The 16,755-nt window shown below is 43.4% G+C and overlaps 1 protein-coding gene across 2 annotated transcripts in view; it reads left to right on the top strand.

Moving 5' to 3' along the window:
* Positions 1–16,755, top strand: part of LOC133549129 (cyclin-dependent kinase 17) — a 113,796-nt gene that overhangs the window by 30,565 nt on the left and 66,476 nt on the right. Inside the window, exon 2 of one of the 2 annotated variants that reach the window (XM_061894273.1) lies at positions 16,251–16,323. The exons of the other annotated variant lie outside the window; for it this stretch is intronic. The gene's annotated coding sequence lies outside the window, so the exon portion shown is untranslated. The remainder of the gene's footprint in view (positions 1–16,250; positions 16,324–16,755) is intronic. 2 annotated transcript variants of the gene reach the window in all.

Here is a 16,755-nt window from a genome sequence, read left to right as displayed (position 1 = left end):
GAGGACACAACAGACGTGACGAGGTTGGTAGAAGGTGGGGATTGAACCAGGAACCCTCAGGTTGCTGGCACGGCCACTCTCCCAACTTCGCCACGCCGTCCCATATAAACATGGTCATTTTCTACATTGCACAGAGACAAACCCGCAATATATCGAGTATATCGATATATAACCCAGCCGTAAACCCTCCCATACACACAGACTTTTGCATCATGAGCAATTATGCAAATTAAAAGATGACATCTAACACCACAAATACTGTACATTGCAAGCAGTGGGAAACAATGTAATGACTGACAGAAGAACCTCTTCCTGCAGCGTGGCCTCGCCAAGACTAACTAGATATTGGCCTGCCGTGGTGTTCCCTTTTTAAAAGTGATGAAAGGCAGCGAGGCCCCGCTGAGTGTGCTGGTGCGGGGAAACAGACCAGACCGTAAGGGCCAGAGGCCTCCCTCTAATGGTCATTCTGTTTGACGCTAACGCTCCATTCTGCTCACAACCGCCAGCTGACTTGACTGGGATGCAGGTCACCCACGCCTGCGTGATTAGCTATAATTCTGCCATTCGTGCAGAGAAAATACAGGATGCAATTTGCTTTGTGGTCCACACTCCCAATCCAGTGGGAGCAGCTGTAGGTACAGGAGGTGTGTAAAAGGGTTGTTAGCCGTCCCTTGAAAAACGTAGTCAGCCCACATTCGGAAACAAATTTTCCCATTAGGGCTAGGCGGTATATCGATATACACGATATATCGCGGGTTTGTGTGCAATATAGAAAATGACTATATCTTGATATTCGAGTATACGTTCTCACGCAGTTGCTTTTAGCTGCTGGCATTGTTACACTGCATGCGTTTCCCACTCTTTCTTCTCTGTCCTTCTCACAGACAGCAAGCACACCTTCTTACATACATCACATACAGTATGTATAGGCCTTTGCAGAGCAGAGCGGTAGCAGCATGGGTAACGTTAGCCGCAGTGCTAATGGTAATGCAACAGAAAGAAGGTGCAAATGTGGTGACAAATGAAGGAGGAATTAATTCCCCAGAAAAACAGCAGGGAGTCCATCGTCTGGCGGTGGTTTGGCTTCAAGTGGGAACACGTCGAACAGACAACCGTAATTTGTCAAGTGTGGGGGGAAAAAGTGTTGCTACAAAAAGTATATTGTAGTATCCCGTAAGAGTTAGTGCTGCAAGGGGTTCTGGGTGTTTGGTCTGTTGTGTTACGGTGCAGATGTTCTCCCGAAATGTGTTTGTCATTCTTGTTTTGGTGTGGGTTCACAGTGTGGCGCATATTTGTAGCAGTGTTAAAGTTGTTTGTACGGCCACCCTCAGCGTGACCTGTACGGCTGTTGACCAAGTATGCCTTGCATTCACCTGTGTGTGTGAAAAGCCGTAGATATTATGTGACTGGGCCGGCACGCAAAGGCAGTGCCTTTTAAGGTTTGTTGGCGCTATGTACTTCTCCCTACGTCCATGTACACAGCTGCGTTTTAAAAAGTCATTTTTACTTTTTGAAACCGATGCCGATAATTTTGAAACCGATACCGATAATTTCCGGGGATTTATCGGACGATAATATTGGCAGTACGATATTATCGGACATCTGTAGTTATTATAATAGTATTTGGTGTTTATTGATGATGACACTGTATCGATAGTTTACTATATGAGCACTGAATGTTCACGTCTCCTGGATGGAGCGCCATCCAGCATCCAGTTTGACCTGCTCATCCGGGATCTGACAAGCCAGTGTCGTGTTGGGTCACAGCAGCGGGCTTAGGAGCAAGCGAGCCAGTCACTCAGGCGGCGGTTGCCATAGCAGCAGTAGTGTTAATCAGCCGCTGATGAATCTTATTGCTCAAGGGTATTTGTGGCCAATGCGTCACGCCTCAGCTCTTGCCCGGATTCCCCTGGACTGTTTGCCAAGGCACAAGTGCATCACCACCACACACCTGTCAGGTGACGTGCCAAACTATAGTATCTAGAAGTGTGACCGTAAGCCATGGTCAGGATTTGGTGTGTAGTTCGTTTTTTTTTTGGTGTAAACAACTTAAAACAATATTTAAGGGAAACATGTAAAAAGTGCCAACTGCTTGCAGTTCATTCTCCAATAAAAACAATACTCATATTAAAAATACGCTCTGTATAATCACACAAAATAAATGTCAACGAATAGTTTAGGTTTCTTTTTAAGGAAGTGCAAACAGTACCAATGTGAAACTTTGAGCCATTTTATTTTATCATTCAATCAAAGTTGACTTACCGTATTTTTCGGACTATAAGGCGCACTTTAAATCCTTTCATTTGCGCCTTTATAACCCAGTGCGCCTAATGTAAGGCATAATTCTGGTTGTGCTTACCGACCTCGAAGCAATTTTATTTGGTACATGGGGCGGCATAGCTCGGTTGGTAGAGCGGCCGTGCCAGCAACTTGAGGGTTGCAGGTTCGATTCCCGCTTCCGTCATCCTAGTCACTGCCGTTGTGTCCTTGGCCAAGACACTTTACCCACCTGCTCCCAGTGCCACCCACACTAGTTTAAATGTAACTTAGATATTGGGTTTCACTATGTAAAGCGCTTTGAGTCACTAGAGAAAAGCGCTATATAAATATAATTCACTTCACTTCGCATGGTGTAAAGATAGGTGTGACCAGTAGATGGCAGTCATACATAAGAGATTCGTGTCGACTGCAATATGATGGCGGTAAACGACACCAAAACTTTAAATGTTCCATTGAGAATTCAGAACATTACACATGGCGCTCAAAAATCTGTGAAAAATGTTTTTAGTACGACTTCGGTAAGCTATGAAGCCGCCCCGCTTGATGACTTTTCGGCGCATTAAACATATGAGTATTATTGTGGTGTGTTTATAAGGACCGCAAAATGGCACATATAAGCAGACATATTATCCAAAAGCAACTTTTCTTACCCTCTGGTACCTGCTGATGTGTATTTGGGATCTGCATAAGTCCTGAAAATGTGCGCGCGTCCGCCTTTGTAGGACGTGCCGACACCATAGTTATAAGCTTCTTCTTTTTCTCTATCTTCTTGTTATGGGACATTCATCTTCCGTTGTTGCCATTTCTAATAGACAATAGTGTGAAGTTCTTACTTATATCTGTCAGTAGACGCTCTATCAGTGCGCTAAAAACTATAGTGGGTTTACATAATTCACCCACGGAACTTTAGTTATTAAAGGGTTCCGGTTGGACGGTTTTTGACGGGAGACATTTCCGGCGTTGATGTTGCATTATTGAGCCACGGATGAGGAGATGCTGATTGAAGTAAAGTCTCGACGTCATTAAAACAGTTAGCTCCATCTTTTGACACTTCTTCCACTCCCGTCCTTGCACGCTACACCGCTACAACAAAGATGACGGGGAGAAGACGCTGTCGAAGGTGAGCTACGCAGGTAACACCGCCCACAAAACGGCGCATCCTGAAGCGACTGTCAGAAAGCTGCTTGAAGATGTTCTGTAAAACATCATCTATGCAACATTTTGACCAAAGAACCACCATTACATGTTATGGAGACCACAAGGACGTCTTTTACATTTAGAAAAAAATTATAACCATATGACTCCTTTAATGTACCCTTTAATCCGGTGCATTTTTGTATGAAAATAGACCTGACTAGACCTGCCCATCAGCAATGCGCCTTATAATCCGGTGCGCCCTATTGTCCGAAAAATACGGCATATTAGTAAAAAAATTGCAATAACTGGCATGACCTGTTCAGTGGTTTAGTGGTTAGAGTGTCCGCCCTGAGATCGGTAGGTTGTGAGTTCAAACCCCAGCCGAGTAATACCAAAGACTATTAAAATGGGGACCATTACTTCCCTGTTTAGGACTCAGCAACAAGGGTTGGAATTGGGGGTTAAATCACCAAAAATGATTCCCGGGCGCGGCACCGCTGCTGCTCACTGCTCCCCTCACCTCCCAGGGGGGGATCAAGGGTGATGGGTCAAACGAAGAGGACACATTTCACCACACCTAGTGTGTGTGTGACAATCATTGGTACTTTAACTGTAACTTTAACTTTATGGCAGTTTTACGTCCGTTAAAAGGTCCAAATGTCGGTTTTGGTTATTTTTCCATTAGTCAATGAGCCATACGACACTATCGATGCACGTTTTGGCAATTTTCACCCTCATGCGCGCAGCTGATCAAGGTGGAATACATTTTAACCGGTCCAAACAATGTGAAACATGCAAAGCCGGACTGTATGGCGTCCCTCCAAATAGAGACAGCGCAAGTGTTTAAAGGCGCTATTAGTCCGTCAGCTGTTTCAGCCGTTCACAGTACAGTGAAAATAGACCTGACTAGACCCGCTTATCGGCAGTGCGCCTTTTAATCCGATGCGCCGTATGGTCCGAAAAATACGGTATATAGTCCTTAATCACAAATGTCTCAAAGGGCTGCACAGGCCATGGCGACATCCTCGGCTCAGATCCCACATCAGGGCAAGAAAAAACTCAACCCAATGGGAACAAGGAGACACCTTGGAAGGGACAGATGTTCGGATCGCCCCCTTGGGTGACCAGTGCAATGGATGATGAGTGGATCCGGTTAATACTGTGAGAGTCCAGTCCATAGTCGGGCCAGCAGGGGATCCACTTGCATGCGCAGGGACGTCACCGACTGATGCATAAAACAGTGGTGCAGACTTGGAACAGCTGATATGATAACAGGGGATAGCAGAAAAGAGAGACGGCAGATCAACTGGTCAAAAAAAGGGCCCATTTAAAGGCTAGGGTGTATAAATTTGGGGCTTCACGGTGGCAGAGGGGTTAGTGCGTCTGCCTCACAATACGAAGGTCCTGCAGTCCTGGGTTCAAATCCAGGCTCGGGATCTTTCTGTGTGGAGTTTGCATGTTCTCCCCGTGAATGCGTGGGTTCCCTCCGGGTACTCCGGCTTCCTCCCACTTTCAAAGACATGCACCTGGGGATAGGTTGATTGGCAACACTAAATTGGCACTAGTGTGTGAATGTGAGTGTGAATGTTGTCTGTCTATCTGTGTTGGCCCTGCGATGAGGTGGCGACTTGTCCAGGGTGTACCCCGCCTTCGTCCCAATTGTAGCTGAGATAGGCGCCAGCGCCCCCGCGACCCCAAAAGGGAATAAGCGGTAGAAAATGGATGGATGGATGTATAAATTTGTTTTAAAATGGGACTTAAATTCTTGCTAGGAGAACTGTACTTTTAGGACTGTGCCGAGTGTGAAATTTGGTGGAGGAGGAATTATGGTGCGGGGTTGCTTTTCAGGAGTTGGGCTTAGCCCCTTATTTCCAGTGAAAGGAACTTTGAAAGCTCCAGGATACCAAAACATTTTGGACAATTCTATGCTCCCAACCTTGTGGGAACAGTTTGGAGCGGGCCTCTTCCTCTTCCAAAATGACTGTGCATCAGTGCACAAAGCAAGGTCCCCGAAAGGGAAAAGCGGTAGAAAATGGATGGACGGACTGAGTACTGGAGCCCGAATAAAAAACGCTCTATATTATTTTTGGGCTCTGAGAATCACTAATAAGCCGGAGTTCTGGCCGGGACATACGGTACAATACAATCAGCAAGATAAGATGGAGCTAGACCGTTTAGTTTAAAACCTTAAAGTCGCATCTTAAGGGCAGTGAAAGGTCCTTATTGCCCTGGTTCTTATCTCTGATGAACACAGCATTGGCGTTATCCACTTGACTCTGTCGGGAAGGCAACATGTTCCCAAACAGGAGACTATAACGCCGAAACAGGGTTTTTTAAGTGCTGACCTCTCCTTGGCACTATCGCGAGCAAAATGGTGTGCTGCACTGTATTTGTTTACAGTAGACGTGTGAGTATGCACAGTTGTGCTCCCTAATGTGTGGGAAGTGGGTACACTGCGGCACTGTACCTAATTTATGAAAAATGTAATGTAAGCGGAAGTTTCAACAAGTCGCTCTCTGTCGTGCGGGCACAACCACCACCTCCCGCGTCTCCAAAGTCCTATCCTTCCCCGCGCACAATGCGCTCCTTTATATCAGTGCCCCCGTGATTAAGTCTGCTCCTGCACTCATGTCTTTATTGTCTCCGAACCAGAACAGAACGCTCTTTAGAGAAGCAGGCTCGAGCTGACCGGCGAATCACGCGGCGGTCGGCCGCTGCGCTCGCTATCGCTTTGGGGGGGAGACGCGGGACCTCTGGCCTCTTGAGGGCGCCGCTTTTTGCGGGGTCACAGAGAAGCCTGCAGTTTTATGGATGGCCCAGATCGCAGTAACAACATCAGCTCTCCTCTCCTCTTTGGTGTGCTGCAGGCGGTTTTAGGCCTGGTTTCTGGCCTTGCACTTACGGCTACAGTAATAAAGTGACAGCCAGCACACGGAGCATATGCCTGGCGTCCTGCTCTGCGCTTGGAGCTCTCCCCGCCTGTTTCCTCTGTCTGTCTTCCCCTATCAGAGGTGCAACACAGAAGATTTATCGTGACTTGCGGTGTTTAATTTCGGGCAGTGTTTTTCAGATACCGTATTTCCTTGAATTGCCGCCGGGGTGCTAATTAATTTAAAACTTCTTTTCATTCTGGCGTTTACCAAAGGCATGCTGTAAAGGCAAGCATGCGCTAATTATTTTAAAACCGCTTCTCACTCCGGCGCTTGCCAAAGGCATGCGGTAAATTTAGGCCTGCGCTTATAAATTTGAGTGTGATGTAAGGATACCATCATGAAAAGCACATTTGATTAAAAAAAACGTTACTATGATCTTACCTTTACTTATAAATTAAGTCCATGCGCAGCTCCTTCTGATCAAAAGCATCGATAACTTGTTTATAGAAGTCTACCTTATCTTTCTTCAGTTTTAAAATTCTGTCTCGATGGAGATCTTCCTTTATTACCTCCTGCTTCGATTGAAAGTCCAGTTTAGAGAACTGTTTTATTTTAGATATGTAATCCTCCATGTAAAAGTGCAAGCGAGAGGAAAAAATAAACACACGCTGCTCACTCTTGCTGCTTGTTGTCACTTCTTCTGCAGCCGAGTAGCCGCAAGGAGGATCACTAGCGCCCTCTACCACCAGGAGGCGGGAGTCGTTTAATGACTCATATTTGACACACGCAGCTACGGTATATTGATAAAACATAGCTGCTCACTGTTCTTTTTAGCATATTAAATAGCTTGGACCTTAAATCCTACTGAATAGCTCTTAATCTTCTTCCCTTAATGCGATTTGAAATTATTGAAATCAGCCTCCTCCATTTTGAAAATGATGACAGGCGAAGTGTCACTCTTGACGTGTTTGACCCGGCGGAAATTCTAGACATATGCTAATTATTTGGCGAAACGAGTTTGACCCGGCGAAAATTCCAGGAAGGATGAGATCACCTACCTAGGTTCCATTCTAGAGGCTAATCTTTCCTGTGATAAAATGGCAACCAAGGTGATCAAAAAGGTCAACCAAAGAACGAGATTCCTCTACAGAATCTCCTCTCTGGTCAACAAAAGCACCTTGAGGATTCTAGCGGGAACTCTCATTCAACCGTTCTTCGATTACGCTTGCACCTCCTGGCACCCCAGCACCTCCAAAACCCTCAAATCTAGACTCCAAACATCCCAGAATAAGCTAATCCGGTTACTTTTAGACCTCCACCCCAGATCACACCTCAATCCAACCCACTTCTCCAAAGTGGGCTGGCTAGGGTGGAGGACAGAGTAAAACAACTTGCACTGAGCCTAGTCTATAAAATCCGCTATACCTCCTTGATACCGAAATACATGTCAAATTACTTCCTTGACGTAAATGACCGCCTTAACCACAACACCAGGGGGAGCTCCACAAACCACGTTAAACCCAGATTCCGATCTAACAAAGGTCTTAACTCATTCTCTTTCTATGCCACATCAATGTGGAATGCACTCCCAACAGGTATAAAAGTAAGTGGATCTCTAACCTCCTTCAAAACCACTCTAAAACAACACCTCCAGGCAACTTCAACACTTTACTAATACCCTCCTCCATTCACATCCCATCTCCCCGGATTATAAACAACTCAAATGTACTTCTAATATATATACTTGTTCTTATGCTATCTGAACTCACTATGTTCTCTGCTGGCAGTACATATCCTACTAAATAAGACCTACACTGTTTCAATGTCCACATTTCTCTTTTGATGCAATTGTTGATGACTGAAGTTCTGATATCAACCAAAGCTCCTCATCCCACCCCCCGGATTGTAAATAATGTAAATAATTCAATGTACATACTATGATGATTAACTTGTGTGATGACTGCATTATGTTGATAGTATATATTTGTACCATGAATTGATTAACGTGGACCCCGACTTAAACAAGTTGAAAAACTTATTCGGGTGTTACCATTTAGTGGTCAATTGTACGGAATATGTACTGTACTGTGCAATCTACTAATAAAAGTATCAATCAATCAATCAATCAATGCGCTGATAAAAATAATATTTTGCGAAACGAGTTTGACCCGGCGTTAATCCTGAGCCGGTGGTAATGCTAAGCATGCGCTAATTATTTTGCGAAACGAGTTTGACCCGGCAGTAATTCTAGGCAGGCGCATACTATATACCCGGCGGTAGGTCTTTATTGTCATTGCACAAGTACAACGAAACTTTTTTTCAGCACAAACCCGTTCAAGATGAGACAAACAAACAGTGTACAGGGTTACAGAACAGGAACGCTGACGGGTTGCCACAAGGCGACCTGTGAAAGACCGGGAAAAAGGTAAAACGCTGGGGAAGTATGAGTAAAAAAATACAATGTACACTGGGCTCTTAAGGGGACCCAGGTTTGTGTGGGGAAAAAACCTCCATAGCAAAGCACATATACATATTTCAATGTACATCTCGAGATATCTAGCAACAGAGGGAAGGGAGTGGGGGTCATGGTGGAAGGCCGCAGCTCTCAGGCGCTGACCATCCTTCCATCACCCCTATGGGATTTATGTCGAGGGCGTTGGATTGGGGGAAAGGGGGTGGGGTAGGTATGTGTGGCATACCTACCCCACCCCCTCAACCTTTGCTCAACCTTTTCTGAGCAAAGGCACATTTTTTTGCATTGAAAAAACACAACAAGCCGAAATCATTGAAAAAATTAAACTCAGTATTGACAATAAAAAGTTGTTCTCGCAATTGTTGGATACGACTTTAAACCATAATCCAGTGTTTTTCAACCATTGTGTCCTGGTTTACTAGTGTGCCCTTTGGAGATTATCTAATTTCCCCTATTTGGGTTAAAAATATTTTTTGCAAACCAGTAATTATAGTCTGCAAATGATGTGTTGTTACTGAGTATCTGTGCTGTCCAGAGCTCGGCAGAGTAACCGTGTAATACTCTTCCATATCAGTAGGGGGCAGCCGTTAGCTAATTGCTTCGTAGATTTCGGAAACGGCGGTAGGCAGCGTGCAGGTAAAAAGGTGTCTAATGCTTAAACCGAAAATAAACAAAAAGCAAGTGCCGCTAAGAAAAGGCATTGAAGCTTAGGGATGACTATGAAAAACGAAGCTAAAACTGAACTGGCTACAAAGTAAACAAAATCAGAAATGCTGGACGACAGCAAAGACTTACTGTGGAGCAAAGACGGCCCCCACAATGTACATCCAAACATGACATGACAATCAACAATGTTCCCCAACAACAACTGAAATATTTTGATTGCTAAAAAAAAGTAGATGTGGGAAATATCTCTCAAAGGAAGACATTAGGGACGGCGTGGCGCAGTGGAAGAGTGGCCGTGCGCAAACCAAGGGTCACTGGTTCAAATCCCACCTAGAACCAACCTCGTCACGTCCGTTGTGTCCTGAGCAAGACACTTCACCCTTGATCCTGATGGGTGCTGGTTGGCGCCTTGCATGGCAGCTCCCTCCATCAGTGTGTGAATGTGTGTGTGAATGGGTAAATGTGGAAGTAGTGTCAAATCGCTTTGAGTACCTTGAAGGTAGAAAAGCGCTATACAAGTACAACCCATTTATCATTTATTAAACTGCTACAGGAAAATACCCAAAAAAAGACAAGAACTAAAACACTACACACAGGAAAACAGCAAAAAACTCTAAATAAGTCAGGGCGTGATGTGACAGGTGGTGACAGTACACCTACTTTGAGATAAGAGCTATAGTGATACATGCTTGGTTAGGGTTTGAATTATATATCCAACAATTGCGACTTTTTACTGTCAATATCGGCTGCTGGGTTTCAATTTTAAATGTTTTGGTTTAAAGTCATATCCAACAATTGTGACGGACTTTTTACTGTCAACTGAGTTCCTTTTTTTTAATGATTTCTGCTGGTGGTGTGCCTCTGGATTTTTTTCAACGAAGAAAATGTGCCTGGGCTCAAAAAAGGTTGAAAAACACTGCCACGACCTTAACAGGCATTCATCACTATAGCTCTTGTCTCAAAGTAGGTGTACTGTCACCAACTGTCACATCACCCTGTGACTTTTTTGGAGTTTTTTTTGGTGTTTTCCTGTGTGTAGTGTTTTAGTTATTCTCTTGCGCTCCTATTTTGCTGGCTTTTCCTGTTTTGTTTTCATTTTCCTGTAGCAGTTTCATGTCTTCCTTGAACGCTATTTCCCCGCACCTAATTTGCAATCAAGACTATTTAAGTTGTGCGGATGCTGTCCTTCTTTGTGGGGACATTGTTGATTGTCACGTACGGATGTACTTGTGGTTTTGTAGAGTGGCCGTGCAAACAACTTGAGGGTTCCAGGTTCGATCCCCGCTTCTTTTTCTTATTTTTATTTTTATTTTTATCATGCTCTATAAGTGTTGTGTTGTGTTGTGTTTGCTCGTTTTTCTTGTGTTATCTTTTATCTGCCTATTGTACAGCACTTTGGCTACCCCTGTGGTACATTTTAAATGTGCTTTATAAATAAAGTGGATTTGATTCGATTTGATTCCGGCCGTTGTGTCCTTGGGCAAGACACTTTACCCATCTGCTCCCAGTGCCACCCACACTGGTTTAAATGGAACTTAGATATTGGGTTTGTCTATATAAAAGTGAGTCACTAGAGAAAAGCGCTATATAAATATAATTCACTTCACTACTTTGTTTACGCCGTCAGCTCTACACGCTGTAAGTCTTTGCTGTTGTCCAGCATTCTGATTTTGTTTACTTTGCAGCCAGTTTAGTTTCAGTTTTGTTTTGCGCAGGCTTCCCTAAGCTTCAATGCCTTTTCTTAGCGGCACTCGCCTTTTGTCTATTTTTGGTTTAAGCGTGGGATACCTTTTTACCTGCATGCTGCCTCGTGTCTTGTTTACGACTGAGGGAAGAGTGGATCGTGAGATCGACAGGCGGATCGGTGCGGCGTCTTCAGTAATGCGGACGCTGAATCGATCCGCTGTGGTGAAGAAGGAGCTGAGCCGGAAGGCAAAGCTCTCGATTTACCGGTCAATCTACGTTCCCATCCTCACCTATGGTCATGAGCTTTGGGTCATGACCGAAAGGACAAAATTACGGGTACAAGCGTCCGAAATGAGGGCTCTCCCTTAGAGATAGAGTGAGAAGCTCTGCCATCCGGGAGGAACTCAAAGTAAAGCCGCTGCTCCTCCACATGGAGAGGAGCCAGATGAGGTAGTTTGGGCATCTGGTCTGGATGCCACCCGAACGCCTCCCAAGGGAGTTGTTTAGGACACGTCCGACCGGTAGAAGGCCACGGGAAAGACCCAGGACACGTTGGGAAGACTACGTCTCCCGGCTGGCCTGGGAATGCCTCGGGATCCCCCGGAAAGAGCTGGACGAAGTGGCTGGGGAGAGGGGGGTCTGGGCTTCCTTGCTTAGGCTGCTGCCCCCGCGACCTGACCTCGGATAAGCGGAAGAAGATGGATGAATGGATGGGTGGATGGCTGCCTCCCGCATATTGTGATCACGACAAACCATGTTCCCGACATCTACAAATAAATTAGCTACCTCCTGCCACCTACTGATATGGGAGAGTATTACACGATTGCTCTGCCGAGCTCGAGACAGCACAGACACTCAACAACGGCACATTTGCGGATTATAATTACCGGTTTGCGAAAAATATTTTTAACCCCATTAGGTGAAATTACATAAGCACTGAGGGTGTGACGGTACGTGTATTTGTATTGAACCGTTTCGGTACGGGGGTGTAGCGAACGAGATTCTAACCTAAAGTCTTAACAAGCTGCTTTGCTTCTTCTGCCTCTGTTTCAGCACCCAGCATTGTCCCACCTACACAATTATCTGATTGGTTACATATATAGCGGTAACAGACAATCAGCAGTGCGTATTCAGAGCGCATGTAGTAAATACTTCAGCGTCGAGCAGATAGGTGTTTAGCAGGTGAGCATAAGGCAGCGTACTCTCCCCAAATGATAATAAACACTGCAGTCAACTACTAGTAATATCACTATAAGCCCGTTGACCTTCTAGAAACTTAAACAGCAGCTCAGCTCGCTCGCATTTCTGGCTTGAGGTGAAGGCTAATTAGCTTTTAACGTAATGTTAGCTCATTTTGCGGTGTGTGTGTGTTTTACGGACAGAAAAGCTTTGAATGGCAGGGTTGATAAAAATATAACATCTACATAATAAAAATCAACTACAGGCTTCCCAAATGCTGTGATAAATTAAGCATGATGATCTGACTTGAAACTGTTAATGTTGCACTTTTTGTATGTAGAAGAAAAGTTTTGTCATTTTATTTAATCTGAGCAACAATTTCATAAAGTTTAATGTTGATTACCGTGGGCAGAATTATTATAGCGTTCCCATTTTTAAAAGGATAAAGCCATTGTTTACAAATTTGGTAAATAAAATAACCCAAAAATGTATATTTGTTTGTTTTCTCACTGTACCAAAAATGAACCGAACCGTGACCTATAAACCGAGGTACGTACCGAACCGAAACTTTTGTGTACCCTTACACCCCTAATAAGCACACTGGTGTGCCCCGGCACAGTGGTTGAAAAACACTGGTTTAAGGAATACAATACGTATGCAGTCACAGTGTAGCGGGGGCGGGGAGGTGGAAAATCAGTATGCATTCCGTCGTCTGCTCCTCTGCATTTTAAAAATGGACCAAAAAAAAAAAAAAAGCAAGGTTGCTATAGTGACAAATCCCGAATCTTTGCATGCCTGGACCCACTCCGCCCTGTGCCCACCTCTGGCTGAGACCCAGTGGCTTTGAGGCTCAGATCGCAGACCCGGCCTACTTAGCAAGGATCAGGCAACATGTCCAAAGCTCCAAACTGGATCCCAGAGCAGGAGGGCAGGCCAACGGACACTGGTGGCTCAGTCGATGACGCTGGTTTGGTTTTTGAACGAGATTTAAAAGTCCCTCATGTTCGATTTATGGGATTGTGTATGCCTGATAAAAGTGACGAGAAGTGGCAGTTGCAGCCAGTTTGTCAGCAGATAATCCCGATATAGCAGCTTATCGCGCATATTGTTAACACATTTGTTGTTTTGGTCGTCCAGAATGTGACGGGAATTAAGGCTGCTGTCAAAGATGGCGTCACATTAAATCTCTGCAACGCATGGTCGGTGTTCAGAAATTAGGGCAGTTTGCAAAGTTGTTTCTTTTTGGCGTTAATGCAACACATGAAAAAAAAAAAAAAAAAAAAAGTTACGCCACTACTTTCAAGCCTCATGCACGTCGTGTGGTCGCCCAAGTGACAGACTGCGTGCATGTGCTGAAGCCGATGTGTCGCCGGGCGTAACCGGCTGACGTGCAGCTGTTATGACAGTCCAGTTGACATTTCGCTTCGCCTCAGGCCCGGGAATAATTAGAAGGTTTGATAGCCTAAAAACACAGTGGGCACGTTAGAAAGAATGTTAAAAAAAAAGAAAGAAAAGGAAAGCATGGCTCGACTGTAACAACAACAACTCGTTCACTCATCTGGAAGTGTGAGTTTATAAAGTGGAAATTGTGCAGAGGAAAAGCAACATGGCCTATTCAAACTGATTTGATTTTTGTAATTAACCAATTAATCTACAATAGTACCTCAATTTATGACCATAATTAGTTTTGGATCAAAGTTTCCCATTGAAATCTATTTACCGTATTTCCTTGAATTGCCGCCGGGGCGCTAATTAATTTAAAACTTCTTCTCACTCCGGCGTTTACTAAAGGAATGCGGTAAAGGTAAGCATGCGCTAATTATTTTAAAACCTCTTCTAAATCCGGCACTTTCCAAAGGCATGCGATAAATTTAGGCCATCACTTAAATATTTGAGTGTGATGTAAGGATACCATCATGAAAAGCACATTTAATTAAAAAAATGTTATGTTTGAAAAAGTCAATGAAAAAAAGTTGGATTAAAAAAACAAAACATTTTTATGGTCTTACCTTATAAATGAAGTCCATGCACAGCTCCTTCTTATCAAAAACATCGATAACTTGTTTATAGAAGTCTTCCTTATCTTTCTTCAGTTTTAAAAGTCTCTCTGTCTCGATGGAGATCCTCCTTCTTCGATTGAAAGTTCAGTTTAGAAAACTGTTTTATTTCAGATATGTAATCCTCCGTGTTAAAAGAGCAAGCGAGAGGAAAAAATAAACACACGCTGCTCACTCTTGCTGTTTGTTGTCACTTCTTCTGCAGCCGAGTAGTCGCAAGAAGGATCACTAGCGCCCTCTACCACCAGGAGGCGGGAGTCATTCAATGACTCCTATTTGACACAATCAGCTACGGTATATTAATAAAACATAGCTGCTCACTGTTCTTTTTAGCATATTCAATAGTTTGGACCTTAAATCCTACTGAATAACTCTTAATCTTCTTCCCTTTATGGGATTTGAAATGATTGAAATCAGCCTCCTCCATTTTGAAAATGATGACATGTGAAGTGTCACTCGTGACGTGACGAGTTTGACCCGGCGGAAATTCTAGGCATATATTAATTATTTGGCGAAATGAGTTTGACCCGGCGGAAACTCTAGACATGAGTTGTAAAAAATTATTAGAAAATTAAGACATCCATGACATTATGTGTCATGACTGTCATTATGTACAAGTGTATGTAAACTTTTGACCACGACCGTATGCGTTCATGTCTTACGTAGAGATTGTGAATGATGAACAGCACATTTTTGTCAAATTTTTGTGTCTTTCCAGTGTGACTGATCTGATACTATGGTCATAGTGCTACTACAGCAGGGGTGTCCAAAGTGCGGCGCGGGGGCCAGTTGCGGCCCGCGGGTAATTTTTTAACGGCCCTAAGCACGTTCTAAAAATATAATTTAAAAAAAAGTGGTGGGGCAGTTTAGCTCGGTTGGTAGAGCGGCCGTGCCAGCAACTTGAGGGTTTCAGGTTCGATTCCCGCTTCCGCCATCCTAGTCAATGCCGTTGTGTCCTTGGGCAAGACACTTTACCCACCTGCTCCCAGTGCCACCCACACTGGTTTAAATGTAACTTAGATATTGGGTGTCACTATGTAAAGCGCTTTGAGTCACTTGAGAAAAGCGCTATATAAATATAATTCACTTCACTTCACTATAAAAGAGTAAACAAGTGACAAGAAAATGTTGCAATGTTTACTCTAACACAAAGCTGCCATGAAGGCTGTTATTTTCTATGAAAAAATAATAATCAAAATCAATGTCACATTAGATATTCCACTTTGAGATATTTTTTGGGGAAAAATGTTCCATATTTTGTGTTTGCCATTTAAAAAAACAAAGTTGTTTTGTGTTTTTTTATAAAGGGCCTAATAAGAACAAACCAAAAAAATAACAACAATAAAAGTTATAATTGATGGATCTGAAGTTGATCTCAAGACGATTGTGTTTAAAGTAAACAGTAAAAAAAGAAAAAAAAGTTTATTTTTAATGAGTAAGACCCTTTTGGATCTCCAATAATTTTAGTGCGATTATTATTTTTTTCTGTGTCATTGCTAAAAAAATAAAAACAAATTGAAATCAATGGTGTTTAAGGCTCCAATTATTCTAGAATCTCAAATATTCCACTTTAAAATTCTTTATTGGGGGAAACTATTGCATAAATTGTGTTTTTTTTTCATAAGAAAACTAAGTTTTCTTTGACAAAAAGGGCCTAGAACTTAAATCTTTAAAAACGTTATATTGACAGATAGACCTAATGTTGATATAGAGATTTAAACCTTGAATAACAATAATACAAAATAATGACACATTTTAAATATTTTTTCGACCAAAATCCTTTGGGGTCCCTGGGATCAAGCCTGAGCGGAGGCCTAAATGTATATTTTTACACATATATTGTATTGTTTTTTTGAAATAAAAACATCAAAATGCCCCCCGCTTGCTTTGATTTTTCAGTGTGCGACCCTCAGTGGAAAACGTTTGGACACCCCTGTACTACAGTGACGTCAATCTCCGGAAATAGCCAAAGGTATTAGGAGCAGAATATTCCCAAATGCATTTTGTGATTTTTTTGACTGTGTTTTTACATACTTTGCGGAATAGATATGGTTTAATGGCTACAACAAAACACAATTGAGCATATGAAGGCAACTAATTTTTCCACTCATTCTGAGAGCGGCACTTTCCATGTTTGAGCATTACCTTGTTTGACAGCTTGCCTTCCCTTCACTGATCGCCCGTAGCGGTCATCTGTCATTTGTTCACCCACCTTTTGGACAAGCACAATGTTTGGCTGAAATAAATCACGTCATGGAGGACACGTACAATCGCTGTAGGTCTTAATAACCTAGTCGAGATGTCTGCACGCAACCTTCAAGTAACAAAGTAACGAGTGAATCACTTTCTTTGTGCGCGTTTGTGTGTGTGTGTGTAGCTATTGAGCTCCAATACAAAAGTCCCA

Source organism: Nerophis ophidion, linkage group LG03 (genome assembly GCF_033978795.1).
Source record: "Nerophis ophidion isolate RoL-2023_Sa linkage group LG03, RoL_Noph_v1.0, whole genome shotgun sequence".
NCBI classification, from domain to species: domain Eukaryota; kingdom Metazoa; phylum Chordata; class Actinopteri; order Syngnathiformes; family Syngnathidae; genus Nerophis; species Nerophis ophidion.
The sequence above is the reverse complement of the archived record's forward strand: the minus strand, read 5'-3'. Positions and strand labels throughout refer to the sequence as shown.